General features: G+C 41.5%; 1 long non-coding RNA gene across 2 annotated transcripts in view; it reads left to right on the plus strand.

The window, feature by feature from the left end:
• The window catches only part of LOC149524131 (uncharacterized), a 195,781-nt gene that overhangs the window by 165,113 nt on the left and 6,329 nt on the right, over positions 1 to 24,339 (plus strand). For both annotated transcript variants that reach the window (XR_016349854.1, XR_016349853.1), the window contains exon 3: positions 2,583 to 2,696. This is a non-coding gene — a long non-coding RNA (uncharacterized LOC149524131). The remainder of the gene's footprint in view (positions 1 to 2,582; positions 2,697 to 24,339) is intronic.

Genomic DNA, 24,339 nt, shown 5'->3' on the forward strand with positions numbered 1-24,339 from the left:
AAATTATTATTTTTAATGGTACATTCCTGAACATTCCCAGATCTTTGTTGGGGGGGGCCTTAAGACACTTCCTTTCCACCATAACACAAATTTTCACATTGTGAGTCACATGTAGGGAGAGAGGACCCTCCACAGGGCTATTGCTATTTGCATGTAGGTGAGTAGGCTGTGGATAGAGCTTTGACTCTATTCCCCCACTCCTCATGTACTGACCAGCACAGCTGAGCCACTGGTGTAAGCTACACCAGGTAAAATGACAATGTCTTTTTATTCCTACTAGCTCAAGGCAAAACAAGGCATCAGTCTATGTCTCCGTGTAACAATTTCCTCTCTTATGGCCTCTTGAAGCAACACAACTGCACTCAGGGCTTTACAAAGCCACCCAAAAACTACTGTAAACATGGTGGATTCTATAAGAAATGCAACATTAAGTATGGAAATGCTTGTGGTCACTGTTGCCAAAGAACACTGGCTCTCAAAATCAGGATGAATGTACCCTTTAATACTTACTGATTGAATTTATTTAATTAGGTTCAATAATACTTGCCTTCTACTTAAGGTTTTTGTGAGTTTTAACTAAGTAAATATCTTAAAGTACTCTCAACTCAATAAAGGAGCTGTAAGAAAGCAGAAGACTATAATACAGTATTGTAGTTGCTAAAAATGCATATGTGTTTTTATTAAAAACAAACAAACAAAGCTGAGCTTCCACATGAATCCCCCTCTTCAAAACACAACAATCATAAAATATCTGAGCCCTTACTCAGCTTTACAGGAAAGTGAGGGAATTGAAGGCTGCAGGGAGGCATCTGTCTCTGCTAGCAATTAGAGAATGGGAACCTGCAACCTGGAGTCACGTGGTTTAGATGCCTAAAAAGTTGGTGGTGGGAATGGGTTGGCACTGGCCTTGCTCACAGGTGTTTGTGATAGTCGTCTTCACTTTTAGCCCAGTGGTTAGAGCACTTACCTGTGATCTGTAAGACCCATGTTCAATTCCCCCTTCTCTACCTGAGGGACAGAAAAGGTAAGATCCCTTTTCAGATCTTCTCTGGAGAGTACTCTTACCACTGAATTGTGGCATATTTCCATGGGGAGAGGTGCCCTGTCACTGTGTCCTCTTCAAGCTATTTCCCTTTGGATAAATAATGAAAGACTGATTGGAGGAGGGGGACTGGACTCTAGTTTTCCCACCATCAGGCTATTAGAAGGAAATTTTACCCTGACAACTCTGGCACTGAGTGAATATGGGCACCTACTGGATTTGGTGGAAGTTTTGTGGATCGCCATGGAGCCTAAAATCAGCATTTTGATACCTAAACATGAGATTTAGGAGCCCAAGTATCTTCATGGGTTGGGGACCATGTTTCTCCAGCTGAACTTAATGATTAACCTTCTAAGTGAAAGCAAAGACTCAAATAGAGACAATGCTTATGGCCTCAAAAAATTTCTGACAGGATTTCATTCTTGTGCTGTTGTTCAAGAACAGTGATCTATTTTACCAGCATTTCTAAAGTACCTATCACCATCATATCCACGCACAGAATATAGTTTTGAAGAAATGTGGGGATATCTGTGAAAAATATGGCAACATTTGGAAATATCTTGGGTGAACTTTACTGAATTAAATTTAAGTATGTAAAGAGTTCTTTATATTAAAAACTTACATTAATATATATTGTGGGATTTTATGGAACTTCTCCAGTAGGGAAAAGTGACAGATGTATACATAGGGGCTACGTCTACACTGGCCCCTTTTCCGAAAGGGGCATGCTAATTTCACCGCTTTTAGAAAAGCCGGAAAAGAGCGTCTACACTGGCCCCGATCCTCCAGAAAAGGGCTTTTTTCCCTTTTCCGGAGGATCTCTTATTCCTACTTCAAAGTAGGATTTAAAGTAGGAGTAAGAGATTTAAAGTAGGAATAAGAGATCCTCCAGAAAAGGGCTTTTTTCCGGAGGATCGGGGCCAGTGTAGACGCTTTTTTCCGGCTTTTAGAAAAGCCGGAAAAAAGCGGCGGACATTTTTATTTAAATGCTGCGGGGGATATTTAAATCCCCCGCGGATTTCCCTATTACGACCTGTGAAATTAGCATGCCCCTTTCGGAAAAGGGGCCATTGTAGACGAGCCCAGGAAGTGCAATGAGCTACAAAGGACTATTTTAAACAATGGTCAATCCAAGAATGAGCTTTTGGTTGAGTAGGTTTCCTAAGCAACTTGGGAGGATGAGAATGCCAATTTCCACACCTAGACCCAAACCTTTGAAGTTGTACCTTAAGGAGAAACCCAGTGTCCGATGATTACATGTTGCCAGGTCCAAAAACTGTATAGAAGAGTAACTTGAAAATTAATATGAGTGGCTGTTCTGTGGAAAAAATGTGGACTGTTCACCAGTCAGAATTCATGCTAGAGCTGTAGTGATCTCTAATCAGCTTATTAACATGAGTGTAGGTTCTTTCTTTGTTTTTATTGTTTAGTGGTTCTGATTTTTTTAGTTGTTTTTTTATGTTCAGAATAAACATGCTTGCTTTGAGAGATCTGTGGGGTAACTTTGCTGTGGATAATTATTCTGTTTGTGTCCTCTCAGAATATTCTGAAAATAACCTACTGAAAAGGGAGAGAAATTCCAGTTTCTTCCAAGAGAGGTTGCAACTAAGAAGCCAGAAACCTAAGTGTGAGTGCCATTTCCAGACCAAAGAGGGTAAATACAGTTATAGTTGCTGTGAGTTGTGACACTTATCCTGATTGCATCCAGAAATGTTGGGATCTCTCATTATACATCTGTCAGTTCTCCATTCTGCCCTTTGACTTGATCATTTGGGTTCTGCAGTAACTTTTGAGAGCACTGCCAGGTTCAATTCTGCTTGAACATGCTATGATGACAAGGTGCGATTAATAATATGATCTAAAGACAAGGAAGAAGTGGTGTTTCTTCCTGATTTCACTTCGCTGGGTGGCACAGAGCCTTCATTGAAAACATTCTTCCTTTATTTCTCTCCAACTTACATCTCAGCTTTTTTTTCCCCTAAGGGTACATATACTCTGAACACTTATTTCAAAATAAGCTATTCCAGAATAGTTATTCCAAAATAGCTCATTTTGAAATAGCACATCTACACTGCAAGGAATCTTCCCTAGTGTAGATGTGCTATCTCAATTTAGAGCCCCAGGAGGCACTGGGGAGAAATAACTTAGAATGGCCCTGGTGAAGGGCTATTTTGAAATACGAGTACTGAAGCATCTACACATGGTTTTTTTTCAAAATAACTGTTTCAGAATAGGCATTATTCCTTGTAGAATGGAGTTTACAGATTTCAGAATAGGCCGTCTGTTATTTCAAAATTATTTTGGAAGAAGAGAATGGTTATGTAGATGCTCACATTGTTATTTCAAAATAATGCTAGAACAACGAGAAGTCCTGTGGCACCTTATAGACTAACAGATTTATTGGAGCATAAGCTTTCGTGGGCAAAGTTGCATCTGATGAAGTGGGTCTTTGCCCACAAAAGCTTATGCTCCAATAAATGTTAGTCTATAAGGTGCCACAGGACTTCTCATTGTTCTTGCAGATTCAGACGAACTCCTCTGAAATAATGCTAGTTATCTCGAAATAACAGTGCAGTGTAGACACGCCCTAATTGAGGAAGATGGCTTTGGTATGTTCTGGAAAAAGAGATAATCCTTGAAACAGCATAATATTCTCTCATTAAAGGCTTCATAAATTGGAACTGGAGCCTAGTAGTGAATGGAAAGCCAATGCAGGTTATGGATCAGTGGTATTATACAGTCTCCTTGGTTCATTACATTAAGGAGATGGGCTGTTGAGTTATGCTGAGTTTTCTTTGTGAATTTCTTCTGTAGGTCCAAGGAGAGTGAATTACAATAGTCTAGTTTGGAGAGTATCAATACATGAGCTAATAGGGCCAGGTCCTCATCTAGAAAGAAGGTTAATATTGTAATAATGAAGCTCCATATTATTAATGGGATTTTGATTCACTTTCTATTTAGCTTTCTTAGGAAATTGATAATTATCAGATACCTTTAATATCTGGAGTACAATATCTCATACCACTGTGTTAGTGGAGAACATGAAGAAAATATACTTTCTTGATAGGCTAGATATGACAAAAAATGTTGAAATGCAATGTATTATGACAATAGTTTGTTCTTATTTATATATATAGTTTTTACCTTGAGTAACATTTCAATTGTCTAAATCACTTCTGAAAATAGGATTTATGCTCTCATATCTTTAAAACACTTCCAGAAATATCAGCCCTTTGAAACTTTTACCCAAATACACAAGTAAATATGTATATTTTTATTTGGGTCATTAATTCTACCAAGGTTGTAAGTTGAAAGTCTTTATTGTAACACTAAGAAACATTGCCTTTTGCAATGACATGTAGCATGACCTTCAGCTAGAAATAATCTAGTAGTAGTTCAAGGCCAACTGTTCATACATATCAATGCCTAAAATATACATTGTTCTTCAGAAAAGTAAGGCACCAGGGAAAAATAATCTGTATCAGTCACTATGACAAATGCCCTTATGCTGGAGATGGCTGCAAAGCACAGTTTTAACTTATTGATAACACTGGCACAGCAATGATAAGGTTGTTCTCCCATGAAATAGCACCAGCGAATTTTGCCAGTTCAAAATTGCATACAGTGCGTTGCTCAGAACTGAAGATTACAAGAAAAAGGATCAACTTCAAGCAGAATAAATGAGAAATTTTGAACAAAATGTAATCTCATCTTCTGTGAATTTGAATAAAAACAAAAAATAATCTTGTCTTCAACTCCCACATTAAAAATAATTATTCAACTCTTCTCATTACTTCCTGGATATATTTTAATTAGTATATTAAAATGATTAAATGAAACTTTCTATAACTTGTCTATGATTTTTAAATGTTTTCTTTGACGCCGTACTTAATGTGCAATAATGATATCTGTATCCCTCTTAATGTAGAAATATTCAGTATTGCTTTGTTACAGACAAGAAAAGTGAAATCAGTGAAACCACTCAGGAAAATGAAGGCACAGACTGACAGAAAATGCAAATCTGATGTTGATAAAAAAGACAGAATCATCTTAATTTTTTAAAAAAAGATTTATATGCTGGTTTTAAAAATTGGTCCTCTGTAAAATCAGCCTTGTAAGAATTTCTGTGGCAATTAACTAGAAATGTATCATAGCAGTGAATGACTTATCTATGTGGGGTACAATGAGTATCTTTAACTTTATAGGTAATACAGTCATGTTCCTCTAGGCAGGTGTGAGTTTCTTACAGAAACAATGGCTTTCAGTTACCACGGTCTGATGCAACATACCATGTGGCAGCTAAAAAGAGAGCACAGATTATCACTGCATGTCTGAAGTGTGTTGCATCTGGGTTTGTGTAGATAAATCCATACATCACTGGTAAAGTTTAAGATCTTGTAGAGCTTATAATTGAAATGTACTAGTTGGAAGCAAGTCCCTACCTGCGTGAAAATTGTATTTTTTTAATGTGATTTGTACGCCTACCATCACTCTTGATTTCTTCCCTTTCCACCCCACGTGCATATTTTAAAGTAAATCTTAGTGCTCCTGAAGGACAAACTCAGAGCAGTAGATTTGGGGCCATGCGTAATACAAGTTTTGCGTCACAGTTTTACAGATGAATTTCAGCCCCAAATTGTGCTAACACTGCTAGTCCAGGACTACATTCTTTTGATTAATTGATAATTGTGTCAGATAGCACAATGAGTAGTTTTGTAATGCATTGTTCCAGGTTAATTTATAACATTAGTTTAACATGCATCTCCACAATTGATTTGAAAGGTACCTTTTATTACAGGTGGAAATATTTCCTTGATATTTTAGCCATCATAGAGCCTTTTACAGATACAGAATCACAGAATTTCATCTCTTTCATATAAAAATAACTTATGAGTTTATCACTTTTATCAAGTTACATAGCATTTTCTTTACTTTGTTAAAAACTTCATTTCTAGGTCCAGTATGCTAAAGTTAAATTAAAAGGAAACTGCAAGAAATTCTTCATATTTTTGTTCATCTTCATTTGTTCATTAAAATTCAATCTCTTCTTCATTAAAATTACATCTTTAACACATGTTCTTGTTACTCATTTCTTCTAATATCACCCACTCAATTTTCTATACTTAAAAAACCTAAAGGAAATCAATATATATCAAATGTAATCCTGCTCTTCTCTCACTTCATTCCCCTTCCTCAATCTCTCATGTCTTTTGCTTTGTCCTGTAAGGGCAAATGTATTATATATTTCTAGTACACTAGTAATATAACTTATAAACCTACACAATTTTTTCCTAGATGTAAATTCTAAAAAAAAAAAGTTACTTACTTATAATTCCAGTTAGTTGATTTGTTCATGTAAACCAGACTTTCATCGTAGAGCAGAATTGAGCATGCAAATGGAGGCTTATTCCATATCAGGGACGTACCTAGAATCACTGAGCTCCGCTTCTTGTCAGTCTCCTAAGAAATTGTTTCCCTACGTCTGTGGTCATACTTTTCCTATTCATAGCACTCCTATTACTGTGACCGATTCCTGCTGTATACTGTGATTAAACCTTCTCCTCCATCATTCCATCTAGGGGTGCGTCTAGACTACATGGCTCCTTCGACGGAGCCATATAAAGTAGTTTACTCGGTATAGTCAAAGAAGCAAGGATTTAAATAATCCCCGCTTCATTAATAAATATTAATGAATATTAATGATCTGACACAGTGCAGCAGTCTAGACGTGGCGCGGTCGACGAAGACTTTATCGACCACGCTGCACTTAGAATGCCGCGCTGTGCCGGATCAGCTGATTGTCAGCACTGCACGGTGGCCATTTTTATTTTAATGAAGCAGGGATTATTTAAATCCCAGCTTCTTTGACTATGCTGAGTAAACTACTTTACATGGCTCCGTCAATAGAGCCATGTAGTGTAGACGCGCCCTAACAGTCCCATGGTCCTGTACAATAGCAGTTAACGATCTCACACAGTTTGTGCCCTGTCATGTGCTCATAATGCGCATCCTTAGTCTGCCCCAAAAGTATCAGCATTATGGATCTACTGCCAAAGAAGTGCCTTGCCCCCCTTGTCTTGCTTTCCGTCATCACGCTGTCCAAGAGCACATATCCATTAGGACTTATTTAGGGAAATTCTCTCCTTATTAATCTTCAACTGCCTAGGCAAAATTAAACAATTCTCTAGGGAAATTCTCATTTTCCACTGTTACATTTGAGAATTATCCACTGGAAATTAAATTTCTAGAAAGTCTATTTTGACCAACACTCCCTGCTACAAACCTAGCATTTAGAATTTATTGCTCATAAAATAGAAAAAATAGGCAGAGGCCCTATCCAGGGTTTAAAAGTTACACAGAAATTACTGGTAACTGAGATCCCATGGACATTTGTGGGCTTGGGTGCGGACAGAAAATTGTTTAAATATGTTTGCAAGGAGATCAGAAACAGAATAATTTTTATCTAGTAAAATATTGTATTGCGATTGGATTGGATTTTTTTTCTGGACCCAGTTCAGTCTCTCTCTCTCTCTGAGTGTAAAGTGTAAAAGCTGTATATAAAAGCAAAAGATTGTTTTATTAATGAGAGAGTATTTTATTGTACAAATGTTAATTTAACAAATACTTAGCAATGATACAATGATAATGTGACTTAAATCACGATTCAGAAAAGCACTGTAGTATGTGATACTTTTTTTACCTGGAAGAGGAAATGCCATGAATACTGAAATGGTTTTCCAAGGGTAAGGCTTATCCATTCTATCACAAGTACACTGACCTTCTCAATTTCTTGAAATGTTGGAAAAACCACTGTATGATTTGTGGTTGGGTCACAGGACTGCATTTCAAGCTCCCCTGGCTTTGTATAAAGAGGAAATGGGACACAGCACAGTACCTGGAATCAGAAGACCTGGATTCTGTACTTGACCTTTTTTCAAAGGGTATGTCTCACTATTTCAAAATAACTTTACTATTGTCTACACAGCCAAACCGCTATTTCGAAATTAATTCAAAATAGCAGAGTGCTTATTTTGAATTTGGTAAACCTCATTTCACTAGGAATAACACGAAGTTTGAAATAGCTATTTCAAAATAAGTGCTGTGTAGACACTTTTTTTCGAAATAGGGAACCTCCAGCCTTCCGAGGGTGCTCTGGTGGCCATTCAAGCCTCAACTAAGAACACTCCTCTCCCTCTCTCCTCCCCAGAGCCCATAAAGGGATAGATTCTGGCCACAGTGTCTGTGCCAGTTCCAAGCCTGCCAGCCCAGAGCCAGCAGTCACTGGCCCTGACCCAGTGGCCCCAAAACATGAGCCAGCAAGCCACTGGCAGCCAGCCCTCCACCGCTCAGCAGGAGCAGTCTGCCAGGGCCCAGAGAAGATGGGCGCCTTCCTAGTCCAGGGTGGAGATCATGGACCTTATTCAGGTTTGGGGGGGATGCCCCGAATGTCCATGATCTCTGCACTAGATGGAGGAACACAGCCATCTGTGGCAGGATAGCTGCCAGCCTGGCCACCAAAGTCCACATGCGAACCCAGGAGTATGACAATCAAGTTGGTCCGGCGAGACCCCCAAACCTGAGCCCTGAGCTTTCCCTCTCCCTTCTTCCCCTTGCTTCCAGCTCCCTCCTCCCAGGTTTCCCCCTCCCCTCTCCCACTCTCTCTTCTCCCCTCTCCCACCTCCTTTCCCCAATCTCACCAGAGTTTCATTCCCTCCCCCCCCCATTTTGTAAAATAAAGAGAGTTTGTGTTCATGGAAATACATGTATTTTATTTGACATCAGGAAGGGAGGGGTAAGTGGAAGGATATGAGGGAGGAATGAAGCACAAGCCTCCAGTGGGGCAGACCAGGGAGGCTCTTAGTGGTCCTCAGGGTGGAAGCTTTCCCACAGGGCCTTCTAGATACTAACAGCCCTGCTGGACCTCCCAGATAGCAGCCTGCAGAAAGTGCAGCCAGGCTCTCAGCAACGCATCCACGACAAGCTCCAGAGTGCCATGGGGCAGCGTGCTGTGGTGTCCCGAGTGAAGGCAACCAGAGCACTCAGAGACAAAATGCTCTGCTGTCCCTTATTGATGTAGGCAAGCAAGCAGGGAAAGCTGAGAACTGGCTGTCCAGGGGGATCCCTTTAAGCACAGGTCTCAGATACTTTGTGTGGCTGCTGCCTGAAGCTAACTCTTGACCTGATGCCCTGCCAGACCTGGTTCTGGCCAGCCTTAAATGCGATTCAGAGTCCACTCAGTGTGGATGCGCTATTTTGAAATAGCAAAAAGCTATTTCGAAATGCATTTTGTGTATAGACACGTTATTTCAAAATAAGCTATTTCAAAATAACTATTTTGAAATAATGCTGTAGTGTAGACATACCCAAAGTTACCAGCAGGACAGGGGCAGTCATTTTATAGCTCTGTGCCTCAATTTGCCTAGGCTACAGATGAAGAGAGATATAAGAATGGGATGATATGATTAAAGTTAAGCATTCGCTTAAGTAGATTCCTGAATCATGGTCTTATTTGTTTGCACTTCTGTATAGCAAAAATGATTTTGTATGCCTCAATCAAAATTATACCCCAAATCAGTTACAATTGTATTTAATGTAACTCATTTGACTTCAGTAGGACTTTCAGTGGAATTATGTGTGTATAAAATTACTCAGATAATTTGCAGAACAAGCACATGCATAAATGTTTGCAAGATTTGGGCATGACTTATACTTAAGTGGAAACCATTAGAATGCCACTTATCTGGGTCAATGGGTGGAACACTGGACTGGAGCTGAAGGGATTGGGAGACCCTCAGAAGAAAAGAGTGGAGGAATACATGCTAGGGATGTAGCCACTCCTCCTGCAGAAGCCCTATCCATGACTTGATCAGCAGGGGGAAGAAGGGAGCTGAATGCCCTCCTCCCCCATTGTCCCTTTGTATTACTTATACCTTATACCTCAGCTCAGGTGAATGGGAGCTATTACCTCCAGTTTTAGCAGTCTCCATCACTCTGCTCAGAACTGTGATATCAGAACTGAGGAGTCTGATATAGTGGGTCTGAGGATGGAATATTTTTGTCTTCCTGTTGGTGGGGAAAAACTGATAGAGGCCTGTTTTTTGCTCCCTCCCCCACATCTTCCTTGCAGCATCTCAAAGCTTAGGTTGGAGTAGGACTTGCTAATTGATGGTATATTTAGTTCATCACAACTTGTGGACTGTTTAAAGTATGGTTAAAAGGCTAAAAGGGGTAGGTCCTAGATGTAAAAGATCTGGGATTTTGCTTCTGGGTTTTATGCTTATGGGACGAGGGAGACCCCTTGGCCTCCACAGGCCAAGTCTTCCTTTTCTTTTTTTTGTCTCTTCTGTCTCAGTGGACAGGGGCTTTGTGGGCAGTGGGAGTAAAATCTACCTAATGTTCTTACACTTATTTAAAGTTCCAGAGGCTGTGCATTTGGGCAAAGGGGTATGGCCTGACCACTTTTAAGCAGTGGTTCTATACTAAATCAGTACAGCTGCTTCCAAATGTTAGTGAGTGACTAGGCTCATGGGAAGTCTTTTTTTTTCTTATATGACAGGATCCAGAGGAGTCTGCCAAGATCTCGAATCCTATCAGCATCTGCACATGTGCTTTGTGGGTGAGTGAGAGGGGAGACTCCCACAGTGAGGGAGAAGCAGTGTCCCTGTGAGAGGAAGTGGGGATGAGCAAGGACAAGAACAAGGTCCCTGCTGGAGTGAGGGGGAGAAAGGGACCAGAATTATTTGTCCCTCTTGCCTCCCTCAAGAAATATCCAAATTAGTGCCACTGCTTTGAATCATAGAATCATAGAATACTAGGACTGGAAGTGATCTCGAGAGGGCATCGAGTCCAGTGCCCTGCCCTCATGGCAGAACCAAATATTGTCTAGACCATTCCTGATAGACATTTATCTAACCTACTCTTAAATATCTCCAGAAATGGAGATTCCACAACCTCCCTGGGCAATTTATTCCAATGTCAGACTACCATGACAGGGACTTTTTCCTAATGTCCAACCTAAACCTCCCTTGCTGCAGTTTAAGCCCATTGCTTCTTGTTCTATCCCCAGAGGCCAAGATGAACAAGTTTTCTCCCTCCTCCTCATGACACCCTTTTAGGGTACGTCTAGATTATACGCCTCTGTCGCCAGAGGCATGTAGATTAGGCTACCAGGCATAGGAAAATGAAGCGGCGATTTAAATACATGGCTGCCGCGCTGAGCCGATCAGCTGTTTTTCGACTCAGCATGGTAGTCTGGACTCACGGGTGTCGACATCAAAGGCATTTGTCAACCACCCAGGTATGCCTCCTGGGATGAGGTTTACCTGGGTGGTCGATAAATGCTTTTGATGTCGACACCCGCGCATTCAGACTACCGCGCTGAGCTGACAGACAGCTGATCGGCTCAGCGCGGCAGCCATGTAAATTTAAATGAAGCGGCGATTATTTAAATCGCCGCTTCATTTTCCTATGCCTGGTAGCCTAATCTACATGTAGTCTAGTTGTACCCTTAGATATCTGAAAACTGCCATCACGTCCCCCCTCAATCTTCTCTTTTCTAAACTAAACAAACCCAATTCCTTCAGTCTTCCCTCATAGGTCATGTTCTCTAGACTTTTAATCATTCTCATAGCTCTTCTCTGGATCCTCTCCAATTTGTCCACATCTTTCTTGAAATGCAGTGCCCAGAACTGGACACAATACTCCAACTGAGGCCTAACCAGCGCAGAGTAGAGCGGAAGAATAACTTCTCATGTCTTGTTCACAACACACCTGTTAATGCATCCCAGAATCACGTTTGCTTTCTTTGCAACAGCATCACACTGCTGACTGATATTCAACTTGTGGTCCACTATAACCCCTAGATCTCTTTCTGCCCTAGTCCTTCCTAGACAGTTGCTTCCCATTCTGTATGTATGAAACTGATTGTTCCTTCCTAAGCGGAGCACTTGGCATTTGTCTTTATTAAATTTCAACCTATTTACCTCAGACCATTTCTCCAATTTGTCCAGGTCATTTTGAATTATGACCCTGTCTTCCAGAGCAATCACAACCCCTCCCACCTTGGTATCATCTGTAAACTTAATAAACGTACTTTCTATACCAATATCTAAATCGTTGAGGAAGCTATTAAACAGAGCCAGTCCCAAAACAGACCCCTGCGGAACCCCACTTGTTATGCCTTTCCAGCAGAATTGTGAACCATTAATAACTACTCTCTGAGTACGGTTATCCAGCCAGTTATGCACCCACCTTATAGTAGCCCCATCTAAGTTGTATTTGCCTAGTTTATTGATAAGAATATCATGCGAGACCGTATCAAATGCCTTACTAAAGTGTAGGTATACCACATCCACCGCTTCTCCCTTATGCACAAGACTCGTTATCCTATTAAAGAAAGCTATCAGATTGGTTTGACATGATTTGTTCTTTACAAATCCATGCTGGCTGTTCCCTATCACCTTGCCACTTTCCAAGTGTTTACAGATGATTTCCTTAATTACTTGCTCCATTATCTTCCCTGGCAAAGAAGTTAAACTAACTGGTCTGTAGTTTCTTGGGTTGTTCTTATTTCCCTTTTTTTTAATGGGCACTATATTTGCCTTTTTCCAGTCTTCTGGAATCTCTCCTGTCTCCCATGATTTTCCAAAGATGATAGCTAGGGGCTCAGATACCTCCTCTATCAGCTCCTTGAGTATTCTAGGATGCATTTCGTCAAGCCCTGGTGACTTGAAGGCATCTAACTTTTCTAGGTGATTTTTAACTTGTTCTTTTTTTATTTTATCTTCTAAACCTACTCCTTCCCACTAGCATTCCCTACGTTAGGCATTCCTTCAGACTTCTTGGTGAAGACCAAAACAAAGAAGTCATTAAGCATCTCTGACATTTCCAAGTTTCCTGTTACTGTTTCTCCCTCCTCACTGACCAGTGGGCCTACCCTCTCCTTGGTATTCCTCTTGCTTCTGATGTATTTATAGAACGTCTTCTTCTTTCCTTTATTCCGGTAGTTTGAGCTCCATCTGTGCCTTTGCCTTTCTAATCTTGCCCCTGCATTCCTGTGCTGTTTGCCTATATTCGTCCTTTGTAATTTGTCCTACTTTCCATTTTTCATATGACTCCTTTTTTATTTTTAGATCATGCAAGATCTTGTGCTTAAGCCAAGGTGGTATTTTGCTGTATTTTCTATCTTTCAGTCACATCGGAATAGCTTGCTTTTGGGCCCTTAACAATGTCCCTTTGAAAAACTGCCAAGTCCTCTTAGTTGTTTTCCCCCTCAGTCTCAATTCCCATGGGACCTTACCTATCAGCTCTCCGAGCTTACCAAAATCCACCTTCCTGAAATCCATTGTCTCTATTTTGCTGTTCTCCCTTCTACCCTTCCTTAGAATTGTGAACTCTATGATTTCATGATCACTTTCACCCAAGCTGCCTTCCACTTTCAAATTATCAACTAGTTTCTCTCTATTTGTTAGGATCAAATCTAGAACAGCTTCCCCCCGGTAGCTTTTTCAACCTTCTGAAATAAAAAGTTGTCTCCAATGCAGTCCAAGAACTTATTGGATAGTCTGTGCCCTGCAGTGTTATTTTCCCAACATATATCAGAGGTGGCTGAATGAGGTACACCTAAAGACTTACTGTAGACAGGAAGTTCCTTTCTTTATAAATTTCAGCATGAGCATAACTAGTTAAAACTAATGAGGGTGAAAGAATATGATTTGAGGTGAGCACAAGTTTAGTTTAAAGCATTCTGTGGGGGACTGTGTAAAACTGGAGTGCTGGTACACTGACACTTTCATGCTGGTTACAAGAAATCTGAAGTATCAGAGGGTTAGTCTGAATCTGCAAAAGCAGCGAGGAGTCCTGTGGCAACTTAGGGTATGTCTACACTACAATGTTAATTCGAACGAACTTAGTTCGAATTAGTTAATTCGAACTAAGCTAATTCGAACTAACGGATCTAGACTAAAAAACTAGTTCGAATTAGCGTTTTGCTAATTCGAACTAGCATGTCCACATTAAGTGGACCCTGAACCAGGCTTAAGGATGGCCGGAAGCAGTGCCAGCAGGGCATCAGAGGAGGACTTAGAGCGTGGAGATGCTGTCTCAGGCTAGCCGAGGGCTGCGCTTAAAGGGTCCCGACCCCCACCCCGGACAGACAGTTCTCAGGGGTGCCCCGCTTGCAAAGCTGTCCTGGCTTGGAGTGCCCGGAGTACCCACACTGGGCACATCACAGCACTTGGCCATCAGCCCAGTTGCACTTGCCGCAGGCTGCCATCTGGGGAGAGGGGGCAATCGGGGGGCTGCAGGAGAGGTTCCACCCCAAAAGCACGCAGAGCCAGCCCAGTCCTCCCCATCAGGGGCACGTACCCCATTCCTCCCTCACCTCCTTCCACTTACACTTCCCTAGCCCCCCTTCCTGATGTACAAAATAAAGGACAATTGTGTTCAAAAATGGAATCTGTCTTTATTGAACAAAACTGGGGGAGACTGGGAAAAGGAGGTGGGAGAGGGGAAGAGAGAGGGTGGGAGAGGGGAGGGCAACTAAAATGATCAGGGGTTGGGAACAGGTCCCATATGAAGAGAGGCTAAAGAGACTGGGACTTTTCAGCTTAGAAAAGAGGAGACGGAGGGGGGACAGGATAGAGGTCTCTAAAAGCAGGAGTTGGGTGGAGAGGGTGCATACAGAAAAGTTCTTCATTAGTTCCCATAAAGAAGGACTAGAGGACACCAAAGGAAAGGAATGGGTAACAGGCTTCAAACTAGTAACAGAAAGTTGTTCTTCACAAAGCAAAGAGTCAGCCTGTGGATCTCCTTGCTGCAGGAGGCTGTGAAGGCTAGAACGAGAACAGAGTTTAAAGGGAAGTGAGATCAAGTCATGGAGGTTGGGTCCATGGAGTGGTATTAGCCAGGGGGTAGGAGTGGTGTCCCTGCCAAGCTTTGTGGAAGGCTGGAGAGGGATGGCACGAGACAAATGGCTTGGTCACTGCCATCAGTCCATCCCCTCCAGGGTCCCTAGGGTTGGCCGCTGTCGGCAGACAGGCTCCTGGGCTAGATGGACTTTTGATCTGACCCAGGACGGCCATTGTAAGCTCAGGGCTCAGGGTCAGGGGTCTCAGTGGACCACCTTGATTTTCATGCACTCCTGCTCCTGGGTGGCCAGGCTGGCAGCTCTCCTGCCCTAGATGGTCACGTTCCTGTGCCTAGTGCGGAGATCATGGATGAGGTCCATGATGTCCGCACTAGCCCAGGTGGGTGCCCGCCTCTTGCAGTCCCGGGCAAGCTCCCAGGAGCCGCCAGCCTGGTCCCGGGAAGAGGAGGAGGGCTGGGGGGCATCGGGTAGGTGGCTCGATCCGTGCCAGGTGCAGGGTCTGCTGGCTGGGTGCTGGCAGGCTTGCACCTGGCACGGGCACCGTAGCCAGCCCATGCCCCTTTAAGGGGTCTGGGGCTGGGAGGGGGGCAGATGAGTTTCCCTGGTGTTGGCCAGAGTGGCCACCAGGGAAAGCTGGGGAGGGCTAGCCTCCCACTAGGTCGAATTAAGGGGCTACACAGCCCTTAATTCGAACTAGTAAGTTCGATCTAGGCTTAATCCTCGTGGAATGAGGATTACCTAGTTCGAACTAAATGCTCCGTTAGTTCGAATTAAATTCTAACTAACGGAGCACTAGTGTAGCACCTATGAAAGTTAGTTCGAACTAACGTCTGTTAGTTCGAACTAACTTTGTAGTGTAGACATACCCTTATAGACTAACTGAAGTGTTGGAGCATAAGCTTTCGAGGGCAAAGACCCACTTCCTCAGATGCATATAGTGGAAATTTCCAGGGAAACCTGGGGAGGGCTAGCCTCCCACTAGTTCGAAGTAAGGGGCTACACAGCCCTTAATTTGAACTAGTAAGTTCGAACTAGGCTTAATCCTCGTGGAATGAGGATTACCTAGTTCGAACTAACGGAGCGCTAGTGTAGCACCTACGAAAGTTATTTCGAACTAACGTCTGTTAGTTCAAACTAACTTTGTAGTGTAGACATACCCTTATAGACTAACTGAAGTGTTGGAGCATAAGCTTTCAAGGGCAAAGACCCACTTCCTCAGATGCATATAGTAGAAATTTCTAGAGGCAGGTATAAATATGCAGGCCAGAATCAGGCTGGAGATGACGATTGGATCCAATCAGGGAGGATGAGGCCCACTTCTAGTAGCTGATCTGGAGGTGTGAATTCCAAGAGAGGAGAAGCTGCTTTTGTAGTTAGCTAGCCATTCACAGTCTTTGTTTAATCCTGAGTTCATTGTGTCAAACTTGAAGATGAACTGTAGCTCAGCAGTTTCTCTTTGAAGTCTGGTCCTGAAGTTTTTTTGCCGTAGGATGGCTACCTTTAGATCTGCAATTGTGTATCCAGGGAGATTGAAGTGTTCCCCTACAGGTTTTTGTATGTTGCCATTCCTAATATCTGATTTATGTCCATTGATTCTTTTACGTAGGGACTGTCCAGTTTGGCCGATGTAGATAGCAGTGGGGCATTGTTGGCACATGATGGCATATATTTTGTTAGTAGATGTGCAGGTGAATGACCCAGTCACAGTATGGCCGATCTGGTTAGGTCCTGTGATGGTGTTGCTAGTGTATATATGTGGGCAGAGTTGGCACCAAGGTTTGTTGCATGGTTTGGTTCCTGAGTTAGAGTTATTATGATGTGGTGTGCAGTTGCTGATGAGAATATGCTTCAGGTTGGCGGGTTGTCTGTGGGCAAGGACTGGCCTGCCTCCCAAGACCTGTGAAAGTGAGGGATCATTGTCCGGGATGGGTTGTAGATCACTAATGATGCGTTGGAAAGGTTTTAGCTGGGGACTGTAGGTGATGGCCAGTGGTGTTCTGTTGGTTTCTTTCTTGGGCTTGTCCCGTAGCAGGAGGCTTCTGGGTACACGTCTGGCTCTGTCAGTCTGTCTCCTCACTTCCTCATGTGGGTATCATAGTTTACAGAATTAGCAAGTCCTACTCCAACCTAAGCTATTGAAATCATGGTGAAATTCTTCCAGAGTCTCCTTCCCATGGGTCCAGATGATGAAGATGTCATCGATGTAGCATAGGTAGAGAAGGGGCGTAAGTGGACGAGAGCTGAGGAAGCGTTGTTCCAGGTGAGCCATAAAAATGTTGGCGTATTGTGGGGCCATGCGGGTGCCCATAGCAGTGCCACTGGTCTGGAGGTATATATTGTCACCAAATCTGAAATAGTTGTGTGTGAGGATAAACTGACAGAGTTCAGCCACCAGTTGTGCTGTGGAATCATCAAGGATACTGTTCCTGACAGCTTGTAGTCCATCTACATGTGGGATGTTAGTGTAGAGAGCCTCTACATCCATGGTGGCCAGGATGGTGTTTTCTGGAAGATCACCAATGCATTGTAGTTTTCTCAGGAAATCCGTACTGTCACACAGGTAGCTGGGAGTGCTGGTGGCGTAGGGTCTGAGTAGAGAGTCCACATAGCCAGACAGTCCTTCAATGAGAGTGCCAATGCCCGAGACGATGGGGGGTCCGGGATTTCCAGGTTTGTGGATCTTGGGTAATAGATAGAACAACCCTGGTCGGGGCTCTAAGGGTGTGTTGATTTTTTCCTGTGTTTGTGTAGGGAGTGTCCTGAGCAGATGGTGCAGTTTCTTAGTGTATTCCTTAGTGGGATCTGAGGAAAGAGGCCTGTATAATTTGATATTGGAGAGTTGTCTGGCAGACTCTTTTAGGTAGTCAGGCCTTTCCATGATGACAAGAGCACCTCCTTTGTCAGCCTCTTTGATTATAATGTCAGAGTTGTTCCGGAGGCTGTGAATGGCATTGCGTTCTGCATGACTGAGGTTACCAGGCAAGCGATGCTGTTTTTCCATAATTTCTGCCTGTGCACGTTGGCGGAAGCATTCTATGTAGAGGTCCAGATTGTCATTTCGGCCCTCAGGAGGACTCCATGTGGAGTTCTTCTTCTTGTGCTGTTGGTGGGAAGGTATCTGTGTGTCAGTGCACTGTTCAGTGTTGTGTTGGAAGTATTCCTTGAGACTAAGACAGCGAAAGTAGGCTTCCAGATCAGCACAGAACTGTATTATGTTAGTGGGGGTGGCGGGGCAAAAAGAGAGTCCCCGAGATAGAACAGACTCTTCTGCCGGGCTGAGTGTGTAGTTGGAAAGATTGACGATATTGCTGGGTGAGTTAGCAGTACCACTGTTGTGGCCCCATGTGGTACGTAGGATTTTAAAAATCTGAAGTAAATTAAAAAGACTTACATAAATCCAACAATGTATCTGTAGTCCCGATCAGCACCATGGAAAAACACACAAATATGTAGCACCATGACAAAACAGAGTTCAATTCCTTCAGAAAGTATACTGCTGATATTTGGATGGGGAATTTGTGTTTTGGGGGAGAAAATTATCTTTCTGAAGCCAAAACAGCAGTTTCCTCATCCTAATTTTGTGTGGATTTACTAGTACCTGGAGCCAATTCTGTTACTACTGGTGCTACTGGTATTAAGGACAGGGAATGGAGCTGGTACTGGTATGGCAGTATCAGACCCAGATACAATAAAAGATGCTGTTTGATTAAAAAGCCTGCCATTGGCAGATGGAGTCGAAACAAAATCACTATCATGACTGCTGAGAAAAATAAGGCAAGTGTTTCTATGGCAGGAAATGAAGAGATGCGGCTGGAGCTAAATTTTCCAAGGAAGTTTTGAGAAGCCATGCTGCTATATGAGGTAGGGGAAGACGAAAATGTAAGCCTATAAAAAAGGAACAAGAGAAAGCATATAAAGCACTTATTTCCTCAGGGAATATTACTCTGTTTGTGCAGGGTAGCTGTACTTAAAAGTAGTAAAACTCTACAATAAGAATTCATTCATTTGTGGAATCTTATGACTAGAATATATTTCCAACAGCATAGTATATAATTAAAAAAACCCACTGTCTACACTTTTAATGCTTTCTGTAGGCTGTCTACACATACATACTAGTAGTCTAAGTTTATAAGAAATTAGTATTTAATTGGCATCACAGAGACTTGCTAAAAGAAGTCTCATGACTGAATTATAGGCGTAGGGGAATACAGCTTGCTTGAGAAGACAGGCTGGATATAAATAGAGGAGGTGTTGCATTATGTATCAAGAATACATAAACTTGTTCTGAGGTCCAGAAGGCAGTGAAAGGTAGATGGCTTCAGTATTTCTGGGCAGTGATAAAAGGGGTAAAAGCAGGGGTTATGTCTTGGTAGGGGCCTATGGAGAAGATAATCAGAAGCATTTTAGACTTGATTCTGATCAACAGAAAGCAATTGATTGCAAATCTGATAACGAAAGATAATGTGTCTGAATGTGAAATAATAGTTTCCTTCATTCTAGAGAAAGCATGAGACAATGGAGTTCAAAAAAGCAAGGGTTTTGTTGTTGTTGTTGTTTTAATGAGGAAACCGTTGGGAAAAAATCTCAGGAAAAAGAAGTTCAGCACAGCTGTCAATTTCCTGAGAAAACAGTATTAAAGACACAACCACAAACTAGTCTCATCTGAAGGAAAGTTAGTAAAAAGAGTAAGATGACAATGTGGATCCACCAGCAGCTCTTTAACAACCTTAAAGACAGAAAGAAATCCTAGAGAAAGTAGAAACACAGAAGAGTTGCTAAAAAGTCATGCAAAAGAATAGCATAAACATTTATGGCCAAAATCAGAAAAGCTAAGGAACATAACGAATTACACACATTAAGGGCTGCAAAAACTAATAAGAGGTTCTCTGAATGTATTACGAATGAGAGAGAGATGAAGGAAACTGTAGATCATCTACTTAGTGGAGAAGGTGAGCTAATAACTGATGACATCCAGACGGCTGATCTGTTCAATGCCTGTCTTCCTTCATTCTCACTAAAAAGGTTAATGATGACCAGCTACTCAACACAATTAATATTAACAACAAGAGGGGAGGAACACAAGCCAAAATTAGTGGAAAGATGCGAGAAAACTAATTTTAAAAATAAGCTCTTATACTAATTATACCTTTTATATAATAGGGTTGTAAAGAATAACCAGCATGGATTTGTCAAGATCAAATAATACCAAATCAACCTATTTCCTTCTTTAACAGGGTAACTAGCCTAGATGACATCATAATAAGGAGGGTGCACAACTGGTTGGAAGATCATACTCAGAATAGTTATCAATATTTCACTATCCAATTGGAATGCTGTATTCAGTGGGACTTCAGAAATCGATCCTGCATCTAGTACTAGTGAATATTTTCATTCATGACAGGATAGTGGAGTAGAGAGTATGCTTATAAAATGTATAGATTACAGCATGATGGGAGAAGTTGCAAGGCACTTTAGAGGTGAGGATTAATCAAAATAACCTTGACAAAGAGGAGAATTAGTCTGAAATCAGAAAGATGAAATTCAATAAAGACAAATGCTAAGCATTGCACCTTGAAAGGAAAAATCAAATGAAGAACTGCACAATAATTTGTTAGATGGTAGTACTGTAAAAAGAATCTGGGAATTACAGTGGATCAAAATTTAATGAGAGGCAATGATAGGATGCAGTTGTGAAAAAAGGCTAGTAAAATTCCACTATTTAGTTACAGGAGTGCCACGTGAAGATAATTACCCTACTCTTCTTGGCCCTAGTAAGGCCTGAGTTGGGATATTGTGTCTAGTTCTCCATGCCAGATTTTGGGAAAGAAGTGGATAAGCTGGAAAGAGTATAGAGGAGAGCAGCAAAAAATGATGAAAGGTTTAGAAAAAAAGTGGCATATGAGAGGTTAAAAAAACCTAGAATGAGGCATGTTTAGTTGGAGACAGAGGCTATGTCTTCACTACAGAGTTTTTCCAGGACACCAGAGGTATCCCAGAAAAACTCTGCCGTGTCCAGGGAACACGTTCGCTTTTTCAGAACAGTTTCCGAAAAAGTGGGCACATTCTTTCAGAAGCCCTGTATTTCTCATTTTATGAGGAATAAGGGAACTTCTGAAATAGGAGGTTTTTCCACACATTTGGTCCCATGTAGATGGGCCAAATGATGGAAAAGCCTCTTCAGGAAAAAAAAGTGGAAAAGGTATGCGAATTGTGGTTCTCAATTTGCATATCTTTTTCCTGAAAAAGAACACAGCATAGACATAGCCAGAGTAAGCAGGTGTGCCCTGGTACATAGCTCTGGCAAGAGATGGCTGAGCTGTGGCAAAAGCCAACAGGGAGGTATTTAAAGAGTTGGCAGGTTGCAGTACGGCAGTCAGTACCAGTAAGAAATTTTAAATTACTTTCACCACTGGTTTGGGGAAAGAAGACTGTAGGTTGGAGCACCTGATAACAGTCTTTAGATATGTTAGGACTGGGAACAATTTTCTCCATGTCCACTAACTGTAAATAATACACTTAAACTTCAGCATAGGAGATTCAGTCTAGATATTAGGAAAAAAAGTATTAACTATAAAGGTAGTTAAGCACTACAATAGGCTTCCAATGGAGAATATGGAATCCACAAAATTCTAAAAACCAGGCCACTTATTTAGCCACCTAAATATGGATTTAGAAATTTAATCTTAAGCTCTTCTTTTTGAAAATGGTGGCCTCAGTAATATAAGATGCATTTTGTTTCCCCTTACATTACACTTCTTAAAACATTAGAAGAATTTATTTCAGAATTTAGTGCAATGCAAAACAAATGCTAATTTGACACAAATGTGTGCAGAATTAGTACAAAGTGTTTTGCTGAAATTTGTGATTGTGTTGGCTGAAAGGTTTTCAACAAAAGAATTCTTTTCATGAGAGGTTTACTATAGCACAATAAGTAATAATGCTAGCTAAATGAAAGTAGGTCTTTAACTGCAATACTCTACTAGCACATAAAACCTAATTAAAAACAAAACATTGATTTGTTTAAATTGAAGAGAATCTGTTTCTCTCTGAACCCGTTAAAATGCCAAGAGAGAGAACCAAATTCATCTGCATCCTATAATGCAGTTCAAGAATGCAGTCACTTGCACTATCAAGAATCAACTATTTGGCTCTTGAAAAAATATGCCAATAATTGCCCCTAATTCTTTGTTGCTGCTATTCTGATTATTTTTCTTCATGTTAACAGTTGTACTCATCCCTTAGCTGCCATAATTTCTCCTCAGATATTTTCTTTAAAGGGCCATCTCTTAGAACTTACTCAAGAAAATCATTTCTGAAAGGAGTGGGTCTCCAGAGTAATAGTTAGTGATTGCTCAAAGAACAAATAGAGTGAGAAAGAACAAAATCATATGTAGATTTTAATATTCTGAGGACAGAGAGAATTGGACCTGACTTTTCTTGATGTCTTTCGAGTTATATCAATGTAAGCTTGATGTAACTGAGCTGTATTAGGCCCTGCGTCTTTTACGGAGCTGAGGATATTATTGGCACTTAAGAGGTACCTGGCTGGTGTGTCTTGCACACATGTTCAGGGTCAAACTGATCATATTTGCAAATAGGAAGGAATTTTCCCTAGCTCAGACTGGCAGACTGCTTGGGGCAGAGGTCCCTTGCAGGTTTAAACTAGCGTAAATGGTGGATTCTCTGAAACTTGAAATCTTTAAATCATTATTTGAGAACTTCCATAACTCAGCCAGAGGTTAGAGGTCTATTGCAAGACTGGGTGGTTGAGATTCTGTGGCTTTCAATGTGCAGGAAGTCAGACTAGATGATCATAATGGTTCCTTCTGGCCTTGAGATCGAAGGTCAGAAGAGACTATTATGATCTCTTGTAGAACCTACAGCATAACACAGGCTATTTAATTTGACCAAGAAATTCCTGCATCATTCCCATGAACCTCTAGTAAAAGTTTACCATATCTTTCAGAAAGACATTAAATCCTGATTTCAAGATTCAAAGTGCCATCCCTTGTTAAAAGGCTTCAATAATCTACCCCACTGTAGTAATCTAGGTCTCAGAACTGGATTGATATCATGCATGTCCAGGTCCCTTTGAAAACAAATATAATTCCTTTGCCTTCAAGGATGTGTGTCTGCATACGAGTACCACAATTCTACCACAGCAGCAATCCTGAAAGATTAAAATCTACTTCTAAACTCATATGATGAAAACAGTGATGGAAAAGATCAAAATGCAGAGTTGTTATGGCAACTGGCATGCAAAGGATAAGTGTGCGGAACAAAATTGCAAGTAATGCCAAAGAAAAGTACAGGAATCAAAGGGATTACTAATATAAATGTTCAGTGGAACAAGGGGAGCAGCATGCTCACCACTACTGGCCAACCAGCAATGTATAGAAGCAGGTATCATGATCCTATTGGTGGCCATTCCTAGTACCCTAGGGAACAGAGAGGAAATAGATTTAGGAAACATAGTCATTGCAGTTGTGACCACTGCTCAGAAGTACATGGAGGATTCCTTGCATCCTCATCCTTCCTCCTTTGTGTAGCTGGGGACCAACAGAGCACAATATGTCCCTAAATGTCACTCATCCATATACACAGTATTTTCAAGTACTTATAGAAGAGGTACTGTAACCTCCTAGTGTAACCCACACATCTAGTGGGTGTGGTTCACTGTCCCATGTAGTGGCACTTAGACCAATTACAGAGAGAGAGAGACCGAGTTTCCTCTACAGCCTTAGCTGAGAGGGCAGCTGGCTTTTTAGCTTAACAGGTAGAGGCTCATGCACTAAGTTCTACAGGTCGCAGATTTGGTTCTGCCTGTCAGCACTACACTAGCACCTACTAGTTAATGTCTCTCGTTAATATGTAATGCCATGAAGTATCTTTTTTCTTCAAGCACTAGCTGCATAGATGTCTCGTCTTGGCACACAAGTACTCATTGAAGGTTTTGGTGTCCATTTGGGTACCCTGCATATATCCAGGTATCCATCAATGCACGATCTATTACATACAAACAAACTGCATTACGCACTATTAAGGTTGCAGAGCCCAGCATTCAGAAGTTAGGAAGCACCAGAATTTGTTAGTTAGATTTGGCCGCCTGTAAATATGCATTATGATACAGTTTGTAATTATATGCTCACATACTATTTTTTCTTAATGCCCAGCCAGTAACCCTTGGTGTTCTGTTTATATACTTCTTTGCATGTAATTTGTAGGGTTTTTTTAAAAGGGGAAATTGAAAAAACCCACAAGAATTCCATCTGTGCGGTATCATATTGACATCCACATGAATCATGATCAGAGTTGGAATCTTTAGATCCATTTCGCAGAGCTCTTTCACCTGAACAAATGAAATTACCTATCACAGTAGTAAGCTGTCCTCCTGCTTTTGGACTCGTACTGGAGGGAGCTGGGATACTTT

The sequence above is a fragment of the Pelodiscus sinensis genome, chromosome 6 (assembly GCF_052426305.1).
Source record: "Pelodiscus sinensis isolate ZL-2025 chromosome 6, ASM5242630v1, whole genome shotgun sequence".
NCBI classification, from domain to species: domain Eukaryota; kingdom Metazoa; phylum Chordata; order Testudines; family Trionychidae; genus Pelodiscus; species Pelodiscus sinensis.